The 26,815-nt window shown below is 39.6% G+C and overlaps 2 long non-coding RNA genes across 22 annotated transcripts in view; one reads left to right on the top strand and one right to left on the bottom strand.

Annotated features, from left to right (window-relative positions):
* The window catches only part of LOC138740571 (uncharacterized), a 589,788-nt gene that overhangs the window by 281,090 nt on the left and 281,883 nt on the right, over positions 1-26,815 (top strand). The window lies entirely within an intron of this gene.
* Positions 10,233-12,860, bottom strand: LOC138740570 (uncharacterized). Its single transcript, XR_011343006.1, has 2 exons — positions 12,761-12,860; positions 10,233-12,193 (listed from the first exon to the last, which is right to left on the bottom strand). It is a non-coding gene; the product is annotated as an uncharacterized lncRNA (long non-coding RNA).

Genomic DNA, 26,815 nt, shown 5'->3' with positions numbered 1-26,815 from the left:
TAGCAGGCACCAAGAGCTTTCTTTAGGCAGTCCTTCTTTGGTACACCTCTGACACTATGGCCAGTGGAGAGCTCGCCATATAACATGATCTTGGGGAGGCGATGGTCCTCCATTCTGGAGACGTGACCTACCCAGCGCAGTTGGATCTTCAGCAGCGTGGATTCGATGCTGTCGGCCTCTGCCATCTCGAGTACTTCGATGTTGGAGATGAAGTCGCTCCAATGAATGTTGAGGATGGAGCGGAGACAACGCTGGTGGAAGCGTTCTAGGAGCCGTAGGTGATGCCGGTAAAGGACCCATGATTCAGAGCCGAACAGGAGTGTGGGTATGACAACGGCCCTGTATACGCTAATCTTTGTGAGGTTTGCACAAAGCATGAAATCCAAACGTTTGAAGTGTAAGAAGAGCCGATTATAAAATTACATTTCAGCAACCCCTGCAAGCACACTCTTCGAGTCAGAATCTTCCATAAATTTTAAACATTCACTTTGTAGTTATCGTAGGTATAACATTACTCTATAATTAAGAATCATGACATGCAACTACTGCCATAATAAGGAATTTTAGTACAGAGAAAGGGTATCCTGTTTTAGCGTTAGAACCAAACATGAGGTTTATATGTGGAATTTGCCCTTTTACAGACAGACCTCAACCTTGTACATGTATCCCCTGTTGAATCAATGTACCTCTTCAGCATTTTGCATTGTCTCCAAGGGATCATTTGAGAAACGTCCTCCTCCCATGGCCTACAATGGGTTCCTGATTGCACAGCAATAGAAATTTCATTCCTTTGTGAAGGGCTCAACCCCAAATCATTGGTTATGTATTTTTATCTTTGTTTACACTGTATGAATTGCTGAGTTTCTCCAACATCGTATTTTTACTTCAACCATAGTGTTAGCAGATTTTCATGTTTTACTCCAATAGAAATCTCATTTTGAGATTACATAGTAAACTTTAAATAAAAAGAAAGGCAATAACTATCTGATTATTCACATATCCAGAGACCAGCAGTCGCCCTCTTCCGATCATCTCATGTCCATTTCTCTCATAAAGCCATGTTCCTTCTGATTGCAGTGATGGAGTTGTTCTTGTTAAGCTCCTGTATCACTCATGCCTGCACTTCCTTTGAAATCTTTAAGTCCCCATCCTGATGAATGGCTCCTTCAGGCATGTCTATAATTCACAGTTTAGTGGGATTATTGTGTTTTGCTTTTTAATTGTCACTGTGGCTATTTATTCCCTAGCAACTCAGTGCCTGTCCTTGTTTAACAGCTGTCTTTGTATGACCAATTGTGTGCTAAAACCATTGTGCAATTGAAGACAAGGGAAGCGTTACAAAGCCCAAGCTGCAAACATAATTTTCTATGTCAACCACACAATGGACCAGAGGTCATCACAGAAATCACATAAATAGTCACTTTTAAGAGAGGAGCTGATTTGTGGCCCTTTTTCTTTTGGTCAGGTTTGGGGGATCATGTAATGGAAAGTTAGCAAATGTCTCCAGTGGATAATAGCATGTTATTTGGTGTATGGATACAGAGCCAAGGATCATAGAATTTGAGCAGTGAATTTTGAATTTGCTATTCCCGGGAGTAGTGGACGCCACCTCGTGAACTATGTAGAGTCATAGGAACATAAGATATAGGAGTAGGTATCTGGCCCATTAAGCCAACTCCACAATTCAATAACATTATAGCTGACCTGGACATGGACTCAACACCACTTACCTACCTTATCCATAGCCCCTAATTCCCAACTGTTCAACAATAAGTCTTAAAATATTTAATGAGGCAGTCTCTACTGCTTCCCTGTGCAGATAATTCTCCAGAAGTAGTAGAGAGAGAGAGAGAAGCAATTACTCCTTAACTCATCCTCATCATACAGTCTGGAAGGCTCTTACTGACCAAGTTGTTAACCTAAGGAAGTCCCATTTGCCTGCGTTTCACTCGCATCTCTTTAAAACTTTCCTTTCCATATACTTGTCTAAATGACATCATTGTTGGGGTTAAAGTCTCCTCCAAAACTTACCCTGGCAGCTCATTCCTGATTTAAGGTGGATGGATGGAAAAATTTGAGAGTGAGGATATGCAGGGAAGTACACAGAAAAGGAGGTGAGGTTGGCACAGATCGATCGCGATCATATTGTACAGCAGAGCAGGTGTGAGCTACCAAATGGTCCACACCTGCTCCTGTTTTCTTGTGCTCTTATTCGAAAGAAAGTGAAAGGGCTAGCCTCCAACAAAAAGGCCCTTGGTTGACTCGATTATCGCACTCCTCAGTTATTGTTTAAGCTATTTTAGAAGAGGCCTTGTTTATTCAAAATTTTCTTTTTCTTCAGTTCATACGCACACATTTCATTGTTGCAGCAGTAATTGCTGTCACTGTTACATTCCCAATTTGTGACTTATCATACACACAGATTGTGATAGAATTTGATTTTGCACTGAATGTGCACATTCTGTTGCCAATTGCATTTTGCAATTAGGCAGCCCAAAGACCCAAGTGCCATGTGATAAAAGTTCTCACACCATGTCTGTTAATGTTCTTTTCTTGCCTGCTCCTAAGATGAGGACTTTCAACTGTCTGCCTTCTTCCACAAATAGCTCTTTCATTTCTGTATCCTCGGCACTCATCTACTGCATCCAGTACTCCCTTTGTGGCTTTATCTACATCGGAAAGACTGGGCACAGACTGGGAGATCACTTCACTGAGCACCTTCGCTCTGTCCACATCAGTAACAGGGATTTCCCAGTGGCCAACCATTTCATTTCGGCATCACACTCCCATAATCATATGCTTGTTCTTGGCCTCATGAACTATCCCACCAAAGCCACCTGTAAATTGGAGGAACAAAACTTGATTTTCTATCTGGATACTCTCCAACCAGATGGCATTATCGTCGACTTCTCTGGCTTCTGCTAACCTGCTCTTCATTCTCCCCCCCTTCCTTTTCCACTTTTCTTCTTTCCCTTAGCTCTCCACTCCTTTCCTCACTATTCACCAAGCCAACCCTTCTCTTCCTGTTTGCTGCTGTTCAAGGTTGACAGGGTAGTTAAGAAGACATGTTATGCTGGCCTTCATTAGTTGGGGTATTGACTTCCAGAGTCATGAGATAATGTTGTAGCTCTATATAACTCCAGTTAAACCACACTTGGAATATTACGTTCATTTCCAGTTGCCTCATTACAGGAATGATGCGGAACCTATAGAGAGGGTACAGAAGATATTTATGGGGATTATGCCTCGATTGGAGAACGTGCCTTATGAGGCAAGGATAACAGAGCTTGGGCTTTTCTCTAGTGAAGAAGGATGAGAGGTGACTTAATAGAGGTATACAAAATTATGAGAGGCAGAGATAGATTGAATAGCAAGCAGCTTTGGTCCTAGGGCAAGACTAGCAAACACCAGGGGACATCTTACAAAGAGAGGGGAGGAAAGTTCAGGGGATATGTCAGGGTAAGTTTTTTTTAACAGAGAGACAAGTGGGCACTTACAATGCATTGCCAGGGGTGGTGGTAAAGGCTGGAACAACAGAGTCCTTTAAAACACTCTTGGTCAGGCACATGGATACAAGGAAAATAAAGGGTTATGGGTGTAAGATAGAGAAGGTTTAATTTGTGGAGTAGGTTTCACACGATTGGCACAGCATCATGGGCTTAATGGCCTGTACTCTGCTATGTTCTATCAAAAATGAATTTATGTTGTCAGTACCCCTGAGGTTTTGCATTGGATTTCCCATCTTCTGCTATCCTAAATGTTATTTCTTTGATTCTCTTTTGGGTTCACCTGTTTCGATGCACAGTTTTAGATAGATCATGGAAAATCTTCACATAATGAAATCTTGAGGTGTTGAAACATAAATTTAAGAAAGGGGGACAAAAGAACGGCATTAACTTTTGGATTTGGAATTAAAATAAATTGTAATTGGCAAAATGCACACATCTCTACAATTATTTAAGAAATTAAATTCTGAGAAAAAGCATGTTTTAATCATGACTAATTTAATTACTGGAACATCAATGTAATTAATTAAGTTCCTGTGTTAATAATATAGTCAAGCCAAGAGCTACAATTCATTTTCCAAAATCTGTATCCAATAAAGGAAATGTTATTTTTCCCCCCCAAAAAAAGCTGTACTTAAATACTCATAATTCATTTTGATCAATGAGAATGATTTAAGGGTATTTGAAAGAACAAATATAAACCTATAGCAGTGCAGTGTTAGATGTGCCAGGAGTCATATGCAACTATAATTAAAAAAAAGTGTTAATATGATTCTTGAAAAAGATCAGGAGCTCAATTGTTGGAATTATGTTTGATGTCTTGAGAAGAACATGAAATATTAGAGCTGAAAATAAAATCCAAAAAATAAATCAAGGATCAAGATTGATTTTAAAAGATTGAGTGATGCAATGAATGAGCAGGTCTATATCAATGAATGTGGATTCAAACAGCACTGGAAAATAAAAATACAGTGCAGACAGTTATGGAATTCTGTTTATTGCAAAAAAAGAAAGGCAAAATAGTATTAATCCAAGTTGAGAAAGTTTTGAAGTGCAGCATTATGTTTATATTATGTCTTTAATATAAAAGAGCTGAGTAAAGAATTTCAAAGGATTCCGTGAGATTTTCTGGGTGATCTTTGCAGTGTGGATGGAGGATTGAGAGAAGGCATTCCAGAAAGTGGAGCATACAGTAGGTGATTAGAAATGTGTGCCCTGTCACAAATGGGATAAATTTGGATGGATTCAGAGAACTGGTGTGTTCGGGAGAAGTGTGATTTGCTTTGATAGAAGTAAGTAGGGATTTGTCCATTGAAGAACCTCCTTTCCTTAGCAGTATCTGCTCCATCACAATTTAAACCTACATTAATAAAAGATATCTATAACTGCCAAGACTATTTCCAACCATTTTCTGTCTGTGCATATTTTTCTGCAACTTTGTCACTTTTCCCCCACATTTAAAAAAAACAGAAGAGGATAACAGTGAATGTCCTGCATTTGAATTTTAAACCATGAAGAAACCACAAAGGGATTATTTATCAACAAAATTACAGCAAATCAGGTAAATGATTATACTGAAATGGACAAGCATCAGTTAACAAGCAGATGCAAAAGTGGGAGTGTTCTGACATTTGAAGCTGGGAGACTGTGACAAGTCATGTGAAGTTTAGATTGTGACTGGAGCTTCAATCAGTTCCCAAACTGTACCAATTAAATGGATGAGATGATCAAGGGAATTACTGTATATATCAGTTGACTGGCAGTGTGGTATTGCGAGGAGGATGATAAGAGCATGCAGAGATGTAGTTTGGGAAATAGATAAGTAAGAATAAGACAGATGGAATACAATGGAAATGTGAGATTTGGGAGAAGAAAATAGAAAAAGAATACATTTTAAATGGTTAGAAGAGTACGTTGCTTATTTTCAGAAGAATCTGGTGTCCTTACAAGTTAATAGGACAAATGTTAAATAGGCCTTTTTTGCAAGAGGTCAAAAGTAAAAGCATTTTTCCACAACTTCATATGTCTGATTAGTCTACATCAGACATACTGTGTTTGGGATACCGACGAAAAGAACATACTTGAAATAAAGAGAGTGTGCTGTTGATTGGAACAAACTGGTCTTGGAACGTCTGGTTAATGCTGCAATGGGAGATTATGCAGGTTGGACATGCACTCATCTCTTTGAAATACGTAACTGCTTAAAATGTTTCAGAGCTTGACAAGATAGATGAAGTGATGTTTTCCGAGCTGGAGTCTCTAAAATCTGGGGGCAAATTAATTTTAGAATCCCTAACCTAAATATATTCAATACAGAGTTCGGCTAGTTTTTGGATAACCATGGAATCAAGTGAGTTGAGGTTGGTGCAGGAAATTGATGCTGTGGTAAACATCAACCATGATCTTATTGAATGAATGTTGGAGCCGAGTTGAATACCAAGTGCTGCAACTTCCTCGACAGTAGATTCTTTTTTTGGTTACTCATTTCCAGGTTTCTGCACCACCACCACCAATGATTTTTGCTGAAAAATTGGAGCAGGCTTGTTTTTTTTTATTGAGTGTTCTCAATGTATTTATTGAGATTCTTAATTATTAATGATGGTAAAATAAAATCACTCAGTAATCTGAGTCCAAATTAGATTTGTATAATTCTGATGGTTCTAGTATTTGATAGTTTATTTTATTCCAACTTCCTGGAACAAGCACTGAAATCCTTTCAGGATATTGTGGTAGCCAACAGCCATGAGGATGTGGAGAGAAAAGCTGAGAATTGATCAGGGGAGGGAGTTGCTCTGTGGGGAAAGGGAAAGAGAGAGTGATAGGGGTGTTGAGCTGGAAGAAAGGAGGCAAAGAGATAGGGAAAGAGAGATGGGGGAAGGGGTCTTCTGAAAAGTGGAGAAGACTGATAATACCATCTTGTTGGAGAATGGAATATGAGTTGTTGTTCCTCCATTTTGTGGGTGTTCTCAGTTTAGCAATGCATTTGTGCATCCTGTTAACAGCATTTGTGCACTGACAACACTAATTGAAATCAAATGTAATTTCTGTCTGTGGTGATATGCTTCTCCATTGTATATAGTTAACATTGTCTGTTAGATATATGGAGCTGGCCCGCCCATGGATGACTCGTAAACTATGACTCCTCCCTTGTGGTTCTGGGCCATAAAGGTCGAGCCACCTTCCCTCGCAGCCATTCCTATCCTAGAATCTGGGCCAGCAAGGTTCTTCTGTGTATTAAAGCCTATTGTTTCCTCAGCTTGTCTCTGTAGTTACTAGTAGTGCCCTACACTGTCCTTCGAAGCTTTTGGACTCTGTACAAATTACTTTATCCCAGCAAGTATTCAGTGATGCCTTGTCAGATGTGGTGTACCTCCATGATAAATATATACCTCAATGAAAACATTTGTGGGCACTCAAATATTCAAGTAAATTATGTCATGCAATTATGTCATTGCAACAATTGCAATTATATTCAATCAGAGTTTTCGCTTTGATCTTAAGAGTATGACAAATGTGATATACTTTGAGTTCAGTGAGATTTTTCTGAGGTGTTCTCCCAGGAGAGAGTCTTCCAGCAGTCTTGTCCTGAATCTGTACTTGCGCTGACTGAAGGTTTTTTTTTAATATATCTGCAGCTCTGGTTCCCATGTGGCTCATTCACAGCTAAAATACTGACAATCCTTTTGAGGTCATTCTCAAATTGCATCTCCAAAGGTTTCATTAAAATATGTTAACTAAATGGAAGGCTTGTGTGGCCTGAGACATGTAAACAAATCGGCTATGATCCTACTCAACTACAGTCTATTTGAATGCATACAATTTTAAAATACTTTGTTAAAACACCTGCTGGTGGAGAAGTGTTAGTATTTCAGATTTCATTAATAATATATTTTTTTCATACTTTAAAAACAGCCACAATTTCTGTGCCTGCTGTTTTAGCTTCTGGTTTAAAAGAATAGAATAAAAGACCAACATTAATTCTATGGTTATAACTAAAGCGCATCCATTCATTTTTTGTATGTAAATATGCTGATACAATAAACAACTTATTGCTTCAACAGTATGAATGATGAGTCTAATCTTCAAATCAGAAAAGCCTCAGAAAATATTTACAACTATGTGGAGTAATAAATCAGAGGAAGATTTCTTCAGGGATTTAGTTGCCTCCAGTTGCGACACATCTCTTGGCAAGTTTTTGTTTCACTCATGCAGGCATTCTGAGGAAATTAAAATCTGACCCAATTCCCGAGAATCCTGTGCTCCTGACCAAAAAGTCCTGTTATCATGTCAAAAGTTATTGTTTTAACTCATTTGCATGTAATTTCAAATTTTCTCAATCCACTTTGGAACTGATTTGAAATATATAAGCAATCCCTCTTAAAAAGATGTTTTAGATGGCTGGTGGGCAAATATTATAAGAGCATTTTCTTTGAATCGCTTTCCATGGTTTATTTTTAGCTTTTGATTGTGAAGTAAATGAAAAACTTACACTTATCATTTTAAATAAGCTTCTCTTCATGGTGACTGGATTTGTATTCATGGTCTGCCAAGACAATGGAATTGTTGAAGTCAAAACACAATGTTGAAAAAACCAGCCAGGTCAAGCAATGTAGATTAAATAGCAAAGATGTTTGACCAACATGACCAACATTTCAGGCTTGAAATGGTGGGTGCAGATTTTTGTATTTTACTATTGGAATTGTTGAAACTAATTTTGGTATTTTCAGATTAATTTCATGTCGATGTCTCCTCCCTATGGTAAAGAAAAGAATGGGGATTTTAAAAAAATACTTCCTTACTTTTGCCCTTGAGCCCTTTGTAGTTGCCATGTTGTGGGGTATACAGGAGATGCAATGCCATTTTATGTAATACAATTTTAAATGCCAAACATTCCAGAATCACACGTTTTGGGAAGGTGGAGAATGGTCACATTGAAGGCTTGCAAATAGTTTAGGAATAAAGTCTTGGAATGATGCAGTACCGAAACGGGTTTTTCCACCCATTATGACCAACAAGTACTGTCTATATTAAGCCCATTTTCCGGCACTTGTACCCTTCTATGCTTCAGCAATTCAGGTGCTTCTCTAAATACCACTGAAATGTGAAAGTGCCTGCCTCCAACATCCACTGATTCCAATCATGTACTGAGAAACTTACTTTTCTCAATCCTTCTAATCCTTGAATCCCTTTGTTTTAACCTAATTTCCTCTAATCTTGAATACCACTGCAATGTTTTCTTTCTACCCTCTTTCTGTTGTTTGGGTCACAAGCCTTTTGGTGTAGCATTGCTTTCAGCTTTGGACAAAACTTTTTATCCTGTTTCATTCATGATGTTGTTCAGTCCAAGAAGGCCTTGAATTTACAAACAATTGCTTCCTCATCACTGCAGTTTCCACATTTTTAAAATAGATACCAAGAATGTTTTCACAGTGGACCACAAGGAGAAATAAGTGAATGGTCACTCCTTTTTTTTTCCAATTGTTTTTTTTAAATTTTGTCATACAGAAAGGTAACTGGCCATTTCAGCCCATGAACCCATGCTGCCCAATTACACCCCATTGACCTACAACCCCCCACCCCCCTCCCATACATTTCGAAGGATGAGAGAAAACCGGAGCTCTCGGAGGAAACCCACAGAGACACAGGGAAAATGTACAAGCTCCTTAAAGATAGCATGAGACTTGAACCCAGATCACAATTGCTAGGGCTGTAACAGTATTATGTTAATCACTATGCAACGGTGCCCACCGTGTTAATTGGGAATCATAAGGATGTTTATGAAAAAGTACGAGTGTAGAACCCTGCAGAGCATTTGAAGCAAGCATGTGCAGTTGATTACTTTCCCACTTTGTGATAAGATTGAAGGTGGTGACTGACTGTTGAGGCAGTGCCTCAGGCAGACAATGGCACAGTCTGTCAGTGAATAATGGTTGGGTGGTGAGGTCATAAACGTGGCCCTGGCAAAACAGGATGCTGGCTATGACAAGACAATGTTCTAAGTATGTAAGCAAGTCAAATCAAATCACATCAACTTCATTGTCATCTGATTGCACAAGTACAACCTGACGAAACAGTGTTCACCAGTCCTCAGTGCAAAACAGAAGATGCACAACCAGATATAACACACAGACGAACATGCATATGCAGGACGAGTATTCATCTAAACAAATTCATAAGTAAATGCTATTTCTTGTATATGAGAGTCTCGAAAGGTCAGGGTGAACAGTTCCTTTGGTTGTTTAGCAGTCTCACTCCCCGTGGGAAGAAGTTGTTCCTCAGCCTGGCAGTGCTGGCTCTGATACTCCCTTATCTCTTTCCCAGTGGGAGCAGCTGAAAGATGCTGTGTACAGGGTGAAAGGGGTCCTCAATTATTTTGTGCGCCCTCTTCAGACAATGATCCTGGTAGATCACATCAATAGGGGTGGGTGTGGCGGGGAGGGAGAGGGAGGGCATTTTGTTTTCAGTTACTTTCCTGAGGACAAATGCACCTCTTCAGTTGTGGTTTTTCAAACTCTTGACATTCAGGGTCACCCAGAAGCATGGGCTTACCTGCAGATCAGGATCAGGAATTGGGCCGCTACCTGACTTTGCATTAATGATCAGATTGTTCAGGATGTGTGATAGCTGATAGGTGAAGAAGCATCCCTTTATTCTGTGGAGAGTTAAGGCACCCAACAAGCTCATTCTTGATGGTGGAACCAACTCAATGAAAGCAACACTGCTATCTTGCTCTTTCAATAAATGTACTCATTGACTATTTATTAAAGATACAAGAGGTTGATGACGTTGCAGTCTGAAGCAAAGGACGTTCTGACCCGTTGAGTACCTCCATTCAATTGTTAATAAAGCGAGCTATCTCCTGGTGTTCAGAGCATAAGTATTAATGTTTGAATGGTATGATGTTTAGGTCTGTTGCTGTTTGAGCTGTTCATGAAGACTTTGATGTTCCAGGTCCTGGAAGCCATTTTGAAGAGTACCGGATGCTACTACAAATTCCTTCAGCATGAAATGATCATTGCACAGTCTTGATCTTTCTACATTGGGGTGATTGTCTCAGATGATTGGAGACTAGATATTGCTTCCCAGATTTAGCACACAGGGATAAAAGGATGCACTTATGCATGAACAGGCAGGCACGATCCCACAACATACTCACTCCAAGCTTGTTTTCAGTGCTTTAGTTATTGCACCAGCTGCCTCACAGCCCTAATGACCTGGAGAAAATTCTGATCTCTCTGTGGAGTTTTCACCTTCTCCCGATGACCATGTGAATTTCCTTTGCTTACTCTAGATGGGAAGTTTTGTTGATTATTTGGCAATATAAATTGTCCTACTGTGTTAGTAAGTGGTAGAATCAAGGGGAGTTGATGGATATTGAAGAAAATAAGAATTAGTGGGAAATGAGATTATTCTGTGTGCTGACATAGATTTGATGAGTAAAGCCTCCTTCCATGTCTCAAGGAAACAGAGAAATTGACACGGGGACCTGCCGATGCCAGGTAATCAGAGCCAACCAACTTCATTTCATTCTGGATATCCTTACTGAAGTTGGGCACCAGGTGCAGCTGTTAGTTCAGAGCTGGGGCCAAGATTCAGCAAGAGTTGCTGTTAAGTTTTAATTGGCTGAATATTTCTAGCACAGAGTTGGAATATTTGCACATCTGTTGTTTGCCATCCATGTTGTCCATGAAAGGACTCTGAGATGCAACATTTGAAGATTCTCTCCTGTAATAAATAATCAGGCTCGGATGTACTGGGACAGCAGGCTTTGCCACATTGAAGGGAGCCACTGACTGAGTAAGTTGCTTTGTTGGCTGTGCACATTGATTCTTCACTATATCTGAACAGTCAGGAACCACTCAGCCTAGAATGCCTTCATCAAGGAGACTTGAATAGGACTACTCAGTTGCTCCACGTGGCTGGCCAGAGGCTGCTAAGATTCACTGCACTGAAGTATTACTGCCCTAATACATTCTGGGTGTAAGCAACACAATTGGATTGTATTTGGCATTTGCAGCATTAGCAGAATTTGGCCTTTTTACACTCATTTGAATGAAGTGTCTTGCGGAAAGAATTCACCAGGTTCACACTCTGCTACTCCTATTCAGGATGCACCTTAACAATTCAAGTAATCTGCTGGATGGAATCCTGACAATTTACAAATCTGCTTTGCAGCTCTGTTCATTGCAGCCACAACAGCAGAAACTGAATTTACAGATGCAATTTGGTTCTTGAATACCAATCTGAGCCATACATCCATTGGTTGGTTGTTACTGGTGTGGCATTAAAAGCTAACACACCATCTGTCAGTCTCTGTGTCAAGAATGGCTCACGGATGAGATATCTTTACATCAGGTGCAAAGTTTACCAGTAGCTCCAATATCTCTGAAAAGATTATGCTTGACACCCTTTGTCCCTGGCAGTTGTAAGTAGACTTTCTGGCAGATCTAGCAAAACATTCAGAATTCCAACCATTATTCCTGTTCTAAGAACCCTCCACGATTGAGCTCATGACCGTTGCTCTTCCAAACGCTAACACTTCCAAACGCTGGCACTTGTCCTGCCAGCTGTGTCATTGTAGCTGCCTCTGAAGCTGTCTTCCATAGTCAGGTTCTTTATCTATATTGTTCCCTCTCAGTATCTTTTATTCCTCTTCCACTGCCTGGCCAGTTACATTTTTCGGTTATCTGAAAGAAATTGAATACAAGGTGTGAGGTTTATGGTGAGAAGAGATAGTGAAAGCTGTACATTTACACCACTTGCATACTGTTGTTAGTAAGAAGCTGAAGGAGATTGAGGTGTGCAGACACGGACACTTTTTCTCATTTCTGCCCTCTGCAATTCTGCTCCCATGATGCTGGGCGGTTTCCTCTGGTATTTGGTGAGATAAGTTAACAGGCATGGACAAAGTGAATGCTAACAACAGTAGGTACTTTTAAGCTGCAATATCCAGGCACCCAGGTGCGATTAGTGGGGCAAAGGTGCCTCCAGCACCTTTTAAGCTGAGGGGGGATAGCCGCAGTAAATCGCCAATCCGGTGATTTAAGGGGGATCACAGTGATTTAAGGGGGATCCCGGGATGACGCGGTAAGTGATGTGTCACGAAAACTAGTCTCCCTCATCCCTCCCATCAGCTGTCAGTCTCCTTCCCACTGACAATCGCACTCCCCAACCCGCGGCAGCGACCACTCTCGCGCTGATCATGGCACCCCCCCCCCCCCCACAACACTGACCTCTCCCCACATGGCAGTTACCTCATTCCCTTGATTGTGCCCCCCATCTCCTCCCCCACATGGCAGTGACCTCTCACCCCTGGTCTTGGCAGCAACTCCTCTTTTTGCCCCCACCCCTGGATCACTGTAGACACTTCAGCCGGGGTTTCCCTGTGACACCAGCATGTAAGCACTGATGTCACAGAAGTAACTGGGTTGTCCATTTTGTTGTTCAAGCTGCCGGTCAACGTGTGCTGGGTAAGTTTAACAGGGTTCCTTGACTACCTCTGAGGAAGGGCAGGGACCCAGTTGACTTTGGGCACCACTGACCAGGTTGGACCTTTTCAAGCTGCCTTGTGAGTAGGGCACTAACCGGGCAAATTTCCTAGTTAATCCCATTTTAAAAGGCAGTTTGAAAGCACCTAGCATTTTTCACAGGATAAACAATTCCAGGACCAAAAGTCATTGATTTAAGGTGGAGGAGAGAGATGGGAAACTCGGGAACAATATTTTTTTCACTCAGAAGATAGTCTGCACCTGCAAATTTTGTCAGAACAAACTATAGAAGCAGGTACAATTATGATGTTCAAAAGACCTTTGGATAGGTATTTGGATGAGAAGAGTTCAGTAAGACATGGACCAAATGGAGGCAAATAGGACATAAAAGCATATTTTCAAGATCAGCTGTCAACTCCATTTATTGTGAATGAGTTCAACTTTCTGTTCTCTGATTCTTCACACAAGTCTGCTTCATCATTCACCAATATTGTCATTAATCATCCACGTAGTTCTGCATATCTCTGAATTGGTATACAAACAAACGTAAATGCACTGACAGTCTCTTTTCCTTATCAAATCCTCCATGCATGAGAATGGATGGCACAGTGGAAGAGAGGGATTAATTAAAATTCTCTTATTAATTCAGATATTTTAATAAGTTGTGATTTTATTTAGTATTGTGTATCAATTATCTAAATTATTATATGCATTATGAATCAGTCTTCAAGGAAATTAATTTGTTCATTTAACTTTCTTTAATGGACCATTCAAAATGAGTTGGAAGAGCTTGAGACTGGTTTGAAGAGCTAATAGTTTTGACATCAATATACATCTTGCTGTGAACTGATTTTTGATACCATGTTCTGAAACTGTCTCGTAATTGGCATTGCAGTGCCATTTAACTGGTCAAGATGGCCCAAGTGATGAGATGAAATTTAAGCAAACTGATTAACTCATGAAAGGACAATGCAGTGTGTGATGTAAGGTGAAAATTTATTAATCAGTACTGGGGAGAAGATACCAAGCATGATGCACGTGTTGATTTATTATCAATTCCAGTAAAAGAGAAGTGCTAAATGAACTAATTTGCAAGGAATTTTCCCATGAGGAAATGGTCCTAATGCAAGGTGTTGAACAATAGCCAGAAAAAAATGTTGTGTGGAAAGAAAAAGTGGATACAGGATCAATGAATTAAAATCCAGTGTTTGTTTTGTGAATTGGCTTGCTTTCTGGTGGATTGGAGAGCTGATTGACTAATTGTGAATCAGTTATTTTGTTAATTTTCATTTGTTTTCACTTGTTTTAAATTGAAGCTAACACCACTAGAATTTAACTGTCAAGAACCTTGGGTCTGCTCTCGTATGCAGCAAGTAGCGAGAAACCTGATTCACTTTTTGGAAAGGTGTTTTCTCTCCGCCTCCAGGAAAACATGGAATAGTCCCTTCCTTCTAATCTACCAATAATCTGGTCCTGCTCCGACTGCCAGCATCCCAGGAAAGGACACCTTGCTTTCGGCCCATATAAAGGTTCCACATAAAACAGTCCGTTGAATTGTAGGTAGAATACATGAGAGGAGAACTAATATCTGATTTATACCCAGAAGTAAAGCTGGAGGGAATCCCAAAAAGTTGAACCATAAGGGGTAGGGTCAAGAGAATAAAACACTTTGATTAGCCAGAAATTGTAAAGCAATATTCTGGTGAATTTTTTCCTCTCAGGGAGCTTCCAAAAGCTCTTGATGAAGGATTAAACTAGTTTGAATGGGAATTTTAGGAAGCTGAGAGTGGAATCAAAAGCAAAAAAGCTAGAAACAGAAAGTAGGGAATTAGGTGATGAGATTCTCAAGAAAGAAAAGGCAACGATGAGAATAACTGGCAGCAAGAGTATTTCTGGATGGCATCAAGGGTAGAAAAGTAAGAGTGGATCAGCAAATGAGTCAGCTTCAGGAATTTGAAAAGAAATTTAAAGGCAGAAAAGGAAATGGGGAAATCAACTCACCCCAGATTAGGTCAGCATCACTTACCAAGGTCAGTGAAAATGGAAGCAATAATATGAGATTTGCCGTCTGATGTTGAGAGTATGCAGAGTGTGTCAAAGAAGATGAATAAAGATATCCACATGAGATTTCAATGTGGTGGTGAAAATAGAAATTTTATCCAAAAGTGACAGGACTGAGCATTCCTGGATACAAGGTGTTCAAGAAAGATAGTGAAGAGGGAAAATGGGAAGTAAAGCAATATTAATAAAAGGAATATTGCAGTTCTGTGCAGAGAATAGCAATAAGAGCCATAGACAGAATGGGTTACTTGGGGTAAAGCAAGAGTTGAAGAACATTACATTGCTCCATATTCCATGTCAATTATAAATATGTGAGATATTGAAGTATAAATATTGCAGAGCTTGCAAAGAAGTGCAAAATCTATGGGATACTTGTAAAGATAAGACTTTAATTATCCCAGTATATTCTTCAATGATCATGACAAGTCAAAGAGAACAGTTAAATGGCTCACTACTGTAGATTGGCTCGAAACTGGCTGAAGGGCTACCACGTATCAGAATTAGGATGTGAGTGGGTGCCAAAGGCACTGAAAACTTTCTGGTCGTGTTGGAGGTTTTAATCAAGAGCCCAGGTTGCCGATGGTTTGGACTGAAGGGAGTGCGGCTGCGGAGGCGAATCCACGGACACTCTGTGACTTTTTTCCTTCTCTTTCTCTGACTGTGAGGGGTGCCAGGCAATTTCTGCTCACGGTGAATCTTTGCCTGCCTTGCGGCAGACTAAAGGCAATTTTGTGTAGTAGTACGCCTGTTTTATTACATGACGATAAAAGAATCTTGAATCCAAAATAGTATGTCTCTGTGAAAATGAGGCTTTCCTGGATCTGTTTTTTTTTTAAAATAAGGTGGAGTTTATAGGAAGCACAGGAGGAAATTGCCAGGGCACTGACCAAAATAATTTATTGCTCTTTGGATGTGGGGTTGACGAGAGAAAACTTGAGAATGCTGAATTTTACGTTCTTGTTCAAAGAGCAACAAACCCAACAATTACAGACCAGTCAATTTAACTTCACTGATGGGAAAGTTTTTTAAAAAAAACTTCAATCTACAAAAGAATTGATCATCACCTGGAGGGAAAAGAATTAATTAAGGAAAATCACTAAGCTTTATTCAGGGTGAATTGTGCTCAACCAATATGACTTTTTTGGAGACAATGTTGTTGATGTGGTATACTAGGTCATCCAAGTCGGGCTGTGGAACTTGTGAATTGCTCAGGAGGACACATGGTGCAACACGATGGGCTGAATAACTTCCCTTCTACAATGCGAGGAACATGACAACAGGAAGAGGCCATTTAGCCTCTTACACATTTTTTGCCATTGAATAGGATCGTGACTTGTGGAGGCATCTGTAGCGAAATAAATCCATCAGGCAAATGGATGTCCTGCTTGACCAACTTACTAGACTTCCGTTCACAATCTATATTAATGATCTGGAGGAGGGCACAGAGTGTAGTGTATCTAAGTTTGCTGATGACACTAAAACTGAGTGAAAAAGCAAACTGGGCAGAGGATATGCAAAGTCTGCAGAGAGATTTCGATAGGTTCTGGAAAATGAAGTAAAATGCTGATAAATGTGAGGTAATCCACTTTAGAAGGAAAAATGGAAGATATATTTATTTAAATATCAAATGATTGCAGCATACTGCGTTGCCGAAGGACTTGGGAGTGCATGTGCATGAATCAAAAGGTTGGTTTGCAGGGGAACAGTTTATCAAGAAGGCAAGTAGAATGCTGGCCTTCATTGCTACATGGAATGAATTTAGAAACAGGGATATTATGCTGCAGCTGTACTGGTGAGGCAGCAGGCGGAGTGCTGCATGCAATTTTAGTCTCCTTACTTGAGGAAGGATACACTGGCTTTGGAGGCAGTTAGTCTATTGCGGAGACATTGAGTTGTATAGGACTGTACTGACTGGAATTTAGAAGAATAAGATCTTATAGAAATGATTAAAATTATGAAAGGCACAGATAAGATAAAGGGAGGAAAGATGTTTCTATTAGCAGGGAAGACTAGACATAGGGGACATCGCCTCAAGATTCAGGGTGGTAGATTTAGGATGAAAATGAGAGGGAAATACATTTAACAGAGGGTGGGGAATCAATAGAATTTGCTGTTTATTGAAGCAGTGAAGGCTACCTCAGTAAATATAGTTAAGACAAGGTTGGATACATTTTTACATAGTAGGGGAATTAATGAATATGGGGAAAAGGCAGGTAGGTGGAGATGAGCCTATCATCAGATCAGCCATGATATCAATCAATGGTGGAACAGGCTTGATGGGCCTGATGGCCTGCAGCTGCTCATTTTTTTTTGTATTCTTATGTGTTCTTTCATCTAAGTTCCATTTTCCTGATTTAACCCCATATCTCTTGCTAGCTGAACATCCAAATCTCTTCATCTCTATCCCTGTGTTGAGTACATTTCTACATGTACTCAATATTTTCTAATAATCATTTTGAAGTTGCAGGTTCTATGACCATGCTTTTCCTCATCCATCATCCAAAGGGCACATTACTGGATATGGAGTTAACAGGTCCTCCAGATTACACAGAATCATAACAATTGAGAGATCTGGGTGGAGGCATTGGAATCTGAGTCAATATTAAAAAGTTTCTTCCAAATGACACCTGGTGATTGGTGAAGTTAGTTAAAGGTTTGATTGATTGTGGATGGCCTGGGTGGGAGGAGAACATTTGAAGAGCTGAATGGCCTTCAACATTTCATTTATTTTTTGATGACTTCTTCATAAAGCTACTTTCATATTTCATAGAGAACATCAGAGGCGAGAACAGATGGTACTGAGGGGAAGAAAATGACAGTGTTGCTATTGGATCCATGCCACAATCCACACATCACTTTAGTTTCTGACTAATTAAAGTTTATATTTGTGATATTTTTAAAAAACACATGTTAGATTAAATTCACAAGCATAATTTGAATAATCAGAGAAACGTATCAGGAAATATGAAAGTACACAATATTGATTCTGGTTCTAGCATTGTTTAAAAGCAGTATGCATCTATTATGGTAAGTAAGTAACCTTAGAGAAAATAAACTACCATTTTGCCCTTCATTCATGTATATTTCAATCTAGTGCCAATTTCTGTGAAACGGATTTCTTCAAATTTTCAGAGTGAAGGAGAAACTTAATTCTCTGTTTGATGATTAAAGAGAAACAAAGTGAGAACAAAGTTCCGATTAAAATGGAAATGGAACAACTAACGATCCATTTAACAAGCTCACTTGTAAATAAAATATAAAAAAATTCTGAATTCTGAGTAAAGCATAAAAATAGTAAAATAAGTTTTAAAACATTCTATTTATATGGTACCATATTGTAATTAATTTAAAATGTAGTATTATCACCAAATCGATAAACATTTAAGCTGCTTTGTGTAGAATAAGGGTGGGATAAAGACCTAATATTTGTAAGTGTTGGTTCTGGAAATAATATTGATCACATCACCAGAACCATACACAAGACTGTCAAGGGATGGAGACTGTGATAATCCAACAGTTTTGCATCCCTGCACAGAGTGCCAAAGTTGATGTTCAATAGCAGTGTGTTGGGATTGTCCAGCAGTTCTTCATCAAACTGCCGATATTTCTTCGTGTAAGTGCCTCTGAGTTCATGTTCCTTATGCAAGCAACAAACTCAAAAGATTTCTGTTGTCTATTCCTTACTCAAAATTTGGCATTGGGTACTGCATAGAGTCCAGATGCAACCTTGCTGCAATTCCCAGCAGTTATCCGTGGAATATCTCCGTCAAACCAGCATCAGGTCAGAGATAGTCAAGGAACACTCAATTCAAAATGTAATTTTTGTTAATTTAAATTTTAGGCAAAAACAAGCCCTTTCGGCACATGAGCCCATGCTGCCCAATTACACCCAAATGACCCACAACCCCTAGTATGTTTTGAAGGGTGGGAGGAAACCCACACAGACCGGAGAATGTACAAACTCCTTGCAGACAGAGCAGGATTCGATCTCAGTCCTGACCACTGGTGCTGTAATAGTGTTGCACTAATTGCTACGCTTATTGTGCCACCCGATAGAGAGGAAAATCTGTGAAGCTGAAGGCTGAATATTAGTTAATTTAGGAAAATATTTCATTTCAGTGTTTTAAGTTTCATTTGTTAAAATATTTATCTTCAGTTTAATGTTTCTGAATGTTAGACATTTCAACATTCAAATTTATTGATGAGTTCCACTTCTGTGGGCCATCTTAGTGAAATGTCAATATATTTTCTTGTAGATAGAGGTTATTCTGCTAACATTTAGTCCCACCCCAATCTTGCAGTGCATTGCATCATGGGTGAGCAGCAAACATGGGTGACTTGGTACAAAGTCCGTTCAATGTCAATTTCCCAAGCCACTGACTCAAGTTAGTTGAAACTGAAAAGAAAATTGCAGAATGGGAGGAATTGGTTTACAATAACCAGAACATAACACGATTTGTAACATAACAAATATTGTATTAAATGTAAATACTCAAAGAAGAAATCATCTAAAAAAAAAAAAATCAATATTATTAAGTTATCTGGTGCCAAGTGATGTCAGCTTAATACTTCTTAATAAATCAAATACTGGTAAAGGAATGCATCATATCAGTGGTTTTCAAACTTTTTCTTTCCACTCACATACCACCTTAAGATGAGCAAACTTCTATAGCTAAGCAGCACTCAGATGGAGGAGATCTATCAAGAGCAGTGCAGCAATATTAAGATCCTTTCTTGTCTATCCAATTTCCTTGGATGTAGAAAACAAATAAAATCCTTGCAATGTACTCAAAACTGAAGATGAATGGCATGTTGAAGCAAATGAATTTATCACACAAATCAATAAATAAAATGTAATAATTATTTTTTATGCAGAGTGATTGAATGTAGAAATGGGAATTGAATGACCATTGTGAGGTGGCACAGCTATTGTTATGCGCGGTGACCCGGTTTGAATCCCGTAGTGACTGTAAGGAGTTTGTATATTCACGCCATGTTTTTGTGGCTTTCCTGCAGGTGCCGCGATTTCCCCCTCCCACCCTCAAAACTTACTGGGGTCGTAGATTAATTGGGGTATTTGGGTTGCATGGGCTCATTATGAAATTACTGTGAAAAGTTCTGTGAGCCAAATGCGCCTGTTGCAACCTGTCATGGTGACCATCTCTCCAATTCAGGGTAAATAAATAATGAGGTTTTTATTTACATTTCAACCTTTAAAATACTGACTTGAAAACCAGACTGACTTGCTTTACAGAACAAATGCAAAATGTGATTTTGCTGTGTTTAAGGAATAGAAATCCACCAAGCACAACTATATTTGGTTGGAGCTACATTTTCAAAAAAATTTAGACATACAGAATTGTAACAGGCCCTTCTGGCCCACAAGCCCATGCTGCCCATCTAGCCCAATTAACCGACAACCCCCATGTCTTTTTCTGGTTAATATTAGGTTGGTCCATGAACATCTCTTCCAAATAATTTGTGCATAATTTTGGTGGAAACATTGCTTGCAGTAGCAACTGCAAATAATACAATTGTATACTCCTATTATTTGTTCTCCAGTGGAAAGAAGTGTGCTACAAATCTCTGTATTGTGTTCAGTTCTGGTCACCTCATTATAGGAAGGATGTGGAAGCTATGGAGAGGATGCAGAAGAGATTTACCAGGATGTTGCCTGGATTGAAAAACAAGTCTTATGAGGGAACGTTAGTAGAATTCGGACTTTTCTCTTTAGAGCATAGAAGAATGAGAGGATATCAAGATCATGAGAGGTATAGATAGGGTGGACAACCAGCACCTGTTTTCCAGGACAGGAATAGCAAACACCAGAGGGCATATGTAAAAAATGAAGGGAGGGAAGTTTAGGGGAGACATCAGGTCTATGTTTTTTATGCAGAGAGTTGTGGGGACCTCGAATGCTTTTCCAGAGATAGTGGTGGAGGTTGAAACTTTAGTGGCATTTAAGAGACTCTTAGACAGGTGTATAGTTGAAAGAAAAATGGAGGATTACAGGTCAGGGTGGATTTAGAACTTTTTTAAAGAAATATATGGGTCAGCACAATATCAAGGGCTGAAGGGCCTGTGCAGTGCTATAGTGCTATATGTTCTATATTAGACTTGCCTCCCCAGCTTTTGAGGTAGGAACACTTCCAATGCTCAATCAGCTCATCTGCTTGAAAATTGTGACTTAGATAAAATAATGGAAGGTTGTTTCTATGAATTACACTCTCGCAAAAGCCACAATCTGTTAAAATATTGAAAATTATATGGAAAATAGACTAGCATCACTGTTTTGAGATTGTATGTTTTCCCAATTCGTATTCATTTTGCTATCTGGCGGGCTGAAAATTCAAAAAATCAAGCTGCATTGTGAAAATGAGTGAGTTAGATACCAATCATCGAAGAAATGTTATTTGATTTGCTGACTGGTCACTTTCTTTTCACTGTAACTGAAGTGATAAGTGATAAAGATTATCAGGTGATGGGGGTATTGGACACAATGGATAAATGGGAACACAGGAAGAGGGAAAGACCTCTGGTGTGGGATGGGGAGTTAGAAAAGTACAGGAGTTGGTCAAAAAGAGATAGAAAGAGTGGAACAAGACAAAGGACCGTCAGAAAATAGTGTTTGTTCATGTTTCCAGCATTGACTGTTTTTATTTAACATCACTTAACATTTATTTTGGCTATTTTTTTCATTGGTGTTGGTTGACTATTTGCATGCAGAGATCAGTTCCCATAATTACCTGTATGATCGATTCAGCAGGGCAGTAGTTTTAGGATGGGAGATGAGGAGGAATTGCTTTTCTCAGAGGGTGGTGAATCTGGAATTCGCTGCCCATTGAAGCAGTAGAGGTAATCTCAGTAAATAAAGACCAGGTTGGATAGATTTTTACATAGAAAGGGAAGTAAGGGATATGGGGAAAAGGCAAGTAGGTGGAGATAAGCCTATTAGATCAGCCATGATCACATTGATGGGCTGCATAGCCTACTCTTGCTCATACTTGTGTTCTAAACTATACCTAACTGAATGTTATAGAACTGCAAGGATTTAGTTTACAATTGATCACCTGTGCTAAAATAAATGAAGTGCATTGAATGTGTTTTACTTGTGGCATGCTGTTTTTCAAGAGGTACAGGCAATGCCTATGTAGTAAGTGAGCCATGGAAGTCTGCCGACTCTGCAATTGTAATAAAACCGCAAAAATGCTTGAGGAACTCAGCAGGTCTCATAGTGTACATAAGAGGTAAAGATATGTAACCAATTCTTTGGGCTTGGACATGCCTTCAGGGTATGAGCAACAGTCAAGCAGGTGCTTGAGTAAGACTGGCAGAAAATCTCATGAGGCAGGAAGTGATTGATGTAATTTTGTTCTGCAGGTGGAGCCTTCTATTTTTGTATCTTACACAAACTGTATGGGAAAAGTCTCTTTGATTTCACCAAACTCTGGGCTATAGCAGATTATGTAAGAACACAAATAAATTCCAAAAATAAGCCACTCAACCTCACAAGCTATAATTTCATTTCAATCAGCCATTTTAACAATCAAATCTGATTTAATTGAAACTGCATTTTCATGTTCCTGTGTGCCCCCATTGACCTCTCTCCCTCATATCGACTAAACAACTCTACTTTAAAATTAATTCAACGGTCAAATGAGAGTTTTTAAAAAAAAAAGTCCATTATCTGTCTTCAATGTGGGACAGTAACACCAACTCCTTGTTCTTAATTCTAGATGAAGCATTCTCTATACATTCATCTTGTTATTTCAATAAAAATCACACAAGATTCTTCAAAGTTATTCCTCATAAAATATCCAACATAGACTTAAAAAGACAATCTAATTATCATTGCCTGGTAATAAAAACATTAAGCTATAAAATTAATTAGCATGGGCTTATCCACTTCCTCTATATACAATATATTCTTATGATGTTATTTGTATTATTCAATTAACTTGTTATCCAACAACAATATAAATTGCTATTGTTACACGGTCTTGCTAATTGCAATACAGTCCCAATTAAGATGCAGATTGAGATGGTTAATTGTGATATGTGCACTCCAATTACTTCATGTAATATTGGCTGTGAGCTGTTTAAAGTTTCCTTGTGTTTCATATTTCAAGTTATATTTGCAAGGAGTGCCAATTTATGTCTTCTTCTGAAGCTATTTGGAGACATGAGACTGCAGATGCAGTAATCTAGAGGAAGTAGATAAACTGCTAGAGGAGCTCAGTGTCTGGGGAGAGAAATGGACAGTGGGCATTTCAGGTTGAAAACCTGTTCCGTTTCTTTCCTTCCATTGAGAATAAGGAAAAACCTTTTGTTGCCTGTTTGGCCACACTTAACGCAATCTAATGGAGGAACTCTGAACTCCGTGGGACAAGCAGCATCAATGAGAGAAAAGGAACGGTCAATATTTCAAGCTGAACCCCTTCCTTGAGAGTGGAGATATATAGAAAAGAAGCCAGTGTAATTCCAGCAGCTGAAGTCCCCTGTGTGACCCTGCTTAGTTTTGCTCAAAAAGGTTAAGTGAAATAACAACACCGTGAATAGATTCCCTTATCGTATTCAAATATCGGAGGTCAAAATTCACCAACACTCTTATGGAATTTCTTTTTAAATAGCTATTTGGGTTCAAAGTAAATGCACTCACTGACAATGCTCAATCTTTTATAGACTCTACAAATTGAAAAAGAAAATTAAGTGACTGACATTTCTATCCATATTAATCATAGAGGTTACTAAAGATTTAAGTAAAAGTTTGATTACTGGATTCATTCACGACTTTTTATTGTGAATGTCACAGTAATAGCAGAACTGGTGCATGGTTTTAAGGTATCAAGAGTCAGCTTTGCAGAGTGCTTCATCAGAGAGTCATTTCCACCCAGTTCAGTGATTTTTTTTTCTCAGAGCAACGCAGCAAGATGCTAATAATTACATTGAACATGTTTATTTAAACAATGGAGACAAATGCAGAGAGAATAGTTTCATTTTTGATACCAAAAATTTCAGGCTTGCTATACATGTGCTGATCACGTTTCATATGTGAGGGGCAACGAACAAAGTGATGATGGTTTGCCTTATGGGAGACAATCGTTAAAGAATTTCATGTATGTTATATTCTAAATGTAGTATTACATGACAATAATGGAACCTTTACCCTTACCTTTTTGTGGTGTGGCAAACGTGCAGGGAAAGCCTGCAGGGACGTTGTCGCAATTGTTAATGAGATTGTGGAGTGAGAAGCACTTCTTTAATCAGGGTGCTTGGATGTATGACTTTACATGCATTACTGTGTGACTGACTTTCACAGTCTTGCATCTACCCACCAGCCTTACGCCCCATTGAAAAGCCTCTGTTAAAATTTAGACGTACAACATGGTAACGGGCCATTTCAGTGCATGAGCTAATGCTGCTCAATTACACCCAAATTAATGTGGACCCCCCAGTACTTTTTGAATGGTGGGTGGTGTCGGACTCTAGCTTTACCTTACCCTCAATTTAGTTTGTGTCGTCTGAGTCCAGCGTGCTCGTTGAATGAAGTGCTAGGAGAAGGTATTCGGTTCAACAATCAGTTTATTACACAGCACAAGAATAAAACTTAACAGAGCTCTGGGTCAGTCGTTAGTTCATAGGTCACCTGCATAGTGAGCTATTCCCCTAGACTGACCCCTATTATCCAGTCTGCTCAGTTTATATAGCCTACAATTTACCATACAGAACAAAAGTTGGCTTCCTTTGCTAGATTTTTACATGAAGTATATCACCAGCAATTTCCTATTCTACAGTTTATCTCGGGTGTAGATATCTTATCTTAAATCCTCAAGATCAGACCATCCTATTGTTTTGACCAGAAATCAATTCCTGCCCCAGATATTTACAATCCTCGTTCTGTTCCCGTCTGGCCAATGTCTTCTGTTCTCCTTAACACCTCCTCATGCCTTAATCTTCTTCCTAGACTGGCCTTCCATTCCCTTTGTTTCTTACAGGATACTCTTTGTTCTGATCTGTCCTGTGTCTCCTGCGCTACTCAACACCTCCCTCAGTTTGAGCATTCCTCCTAAATCGTTTCATCCATTTCCTCTCCCTTGTATTTGGGAGCAGATAGTCTACCCCTCCTGTACTCAGCCAACTTTGCTCCATGCTGTGATTGCCACTTAATTACCTTATACTTTTCCCTTGACCATGAAGTAAATATAAAAATTGTTATATAGTCCTCTATTCCGTGATATTTTAGCCCCTAGATTCCAACAGTGCAAACCAGAGCCCTCAGGGAAAATCCACACTGATACAGGAAGAACGTACAAATGGGGTTCGAACCCCGGTCCCGATCGCTGGCACTGTAAAGGCGTTGCGCTTACCACTACGCAAACTGCCTTTTTTTTGGCTTGGCTTGTCTTTTTTTCTTTGGCTTGGCTTCGCGGACGAAGATTTATGGAGGGGGTAAAAAGTCCACGTCAGCTGCAGGCTCGTTTGTGGCTGACAAGTCCGATGCGGGACAGGCAGACACGATTGCAGCAGTTGCAAGGGAAAATTGGTTGGTTGGGGTTGGGTGTTGGGTTTTTCCTCCTTTGCCTTTTGTCAGTGAGGTGGGCTCTGCGGTCTTCTTCAAAGGAGGTTGCTGCCCGCCAAACTGTGAGGCGCCAAGATGCACGGTTTGAGGCGTTATCAGCCCACTGGCGGTGGTCAATGTGGCAGGCACCAAGAGATTTCTTTAGGCAGTCCTTGTACCTTTTCTTTGGTGCACCTCTGTCACGGTGGCCAGTGGAGAGCTCGCCATAGAACACGATCTTGGGAAGGCGATGGTCCTCCATTCTGGAGACGTGACCCATCCAGCGCAGCTGGATCTTCAGCAGCGTGGACTCGATGCTGTCGACCTCTGCCATCTCGAGTACTTCGACGTTAGGGGTGTAAGCGCTCCAATGGATGTTGAGGATGGAGCGGAGACAACGCTGGTGGAAGCGTTCTAGGAGCCGTAGGTGGTGCCAGTAGAGGACCCATGATTCGGAGCCGAACAGGAGTGTGGGTATGACAACGGCTCTGTATACGCTTATCTTTGTGAGGTTTTTCAGTTGGTTGTTTTAACTGGCTTGGCTTGTACAGCCCTAACAAATGTGATAGTCACCAGCGTGACCATACAAATCAATCTCCAAACCTGCCAGCTTGACCAAATTTTAAACCCCTCATCTTCACCTTGCCATTAATTCAGTCTCACATGTTTGAAGAGCCTGGTGAAATTGACTACTTTGATGGATTGCAAAAGGTTGTCATGTCTGCTTGGTTCCATTGCTTCTTTAATTGATTGTGCATTACTCTGAGACTATTCATTTGATTTTTTTTTGTAGTTTTTATGACAAAATTAAAGAAAACCTAATGGATGCTAGAAAGCTATGATAAATATTGTAAATGGTGACCATGCGCAAAAAACGAAAATACATTTGTGGAGGATCACTGACCAAAAACATAAGCATTGCTTTTAATCTGCATGGTAATGGATGACTTGCTGAGTACTTTTGTGTTTACTTGCAACTTCCCACTTGAAATAAACATTTCTGTGTGTCAGTGTGCACATGCCAGTTAATTAGTTTTGTTTTAAATGTATTAATTCAGTCTCTGGTGTTTAGGTGTTGTAACATAATATTCATCAAACATGGTGAAACATTTAACAATAGTTGGAGGTTATTTCATTCAAATTCTTTTTTAAATCCAGTCTGTTGTAATATTATGGCTCCTGTAAACAATGACCATGTTTTA

This window comes from Narcine bancroftii, chromosome 8 (assembly GCF_036971445.1).
Source record: "Narcine bancroftii isolate sNarBan1 chromosome 8, sNarBan1.hap1, whole genome shotgun sequence".
Taxonomy (NCBI): Eukaryota; Metazoa; Chordata; class Chondrichthyes; order Torpediniformes; family Narcinidae; genus Narcine; species Narcine bancroftii.
Note: the sequence above shows the minus strand (reverse complement) of the source record. Positions and strands in the feature narration are given on the sequence as shown.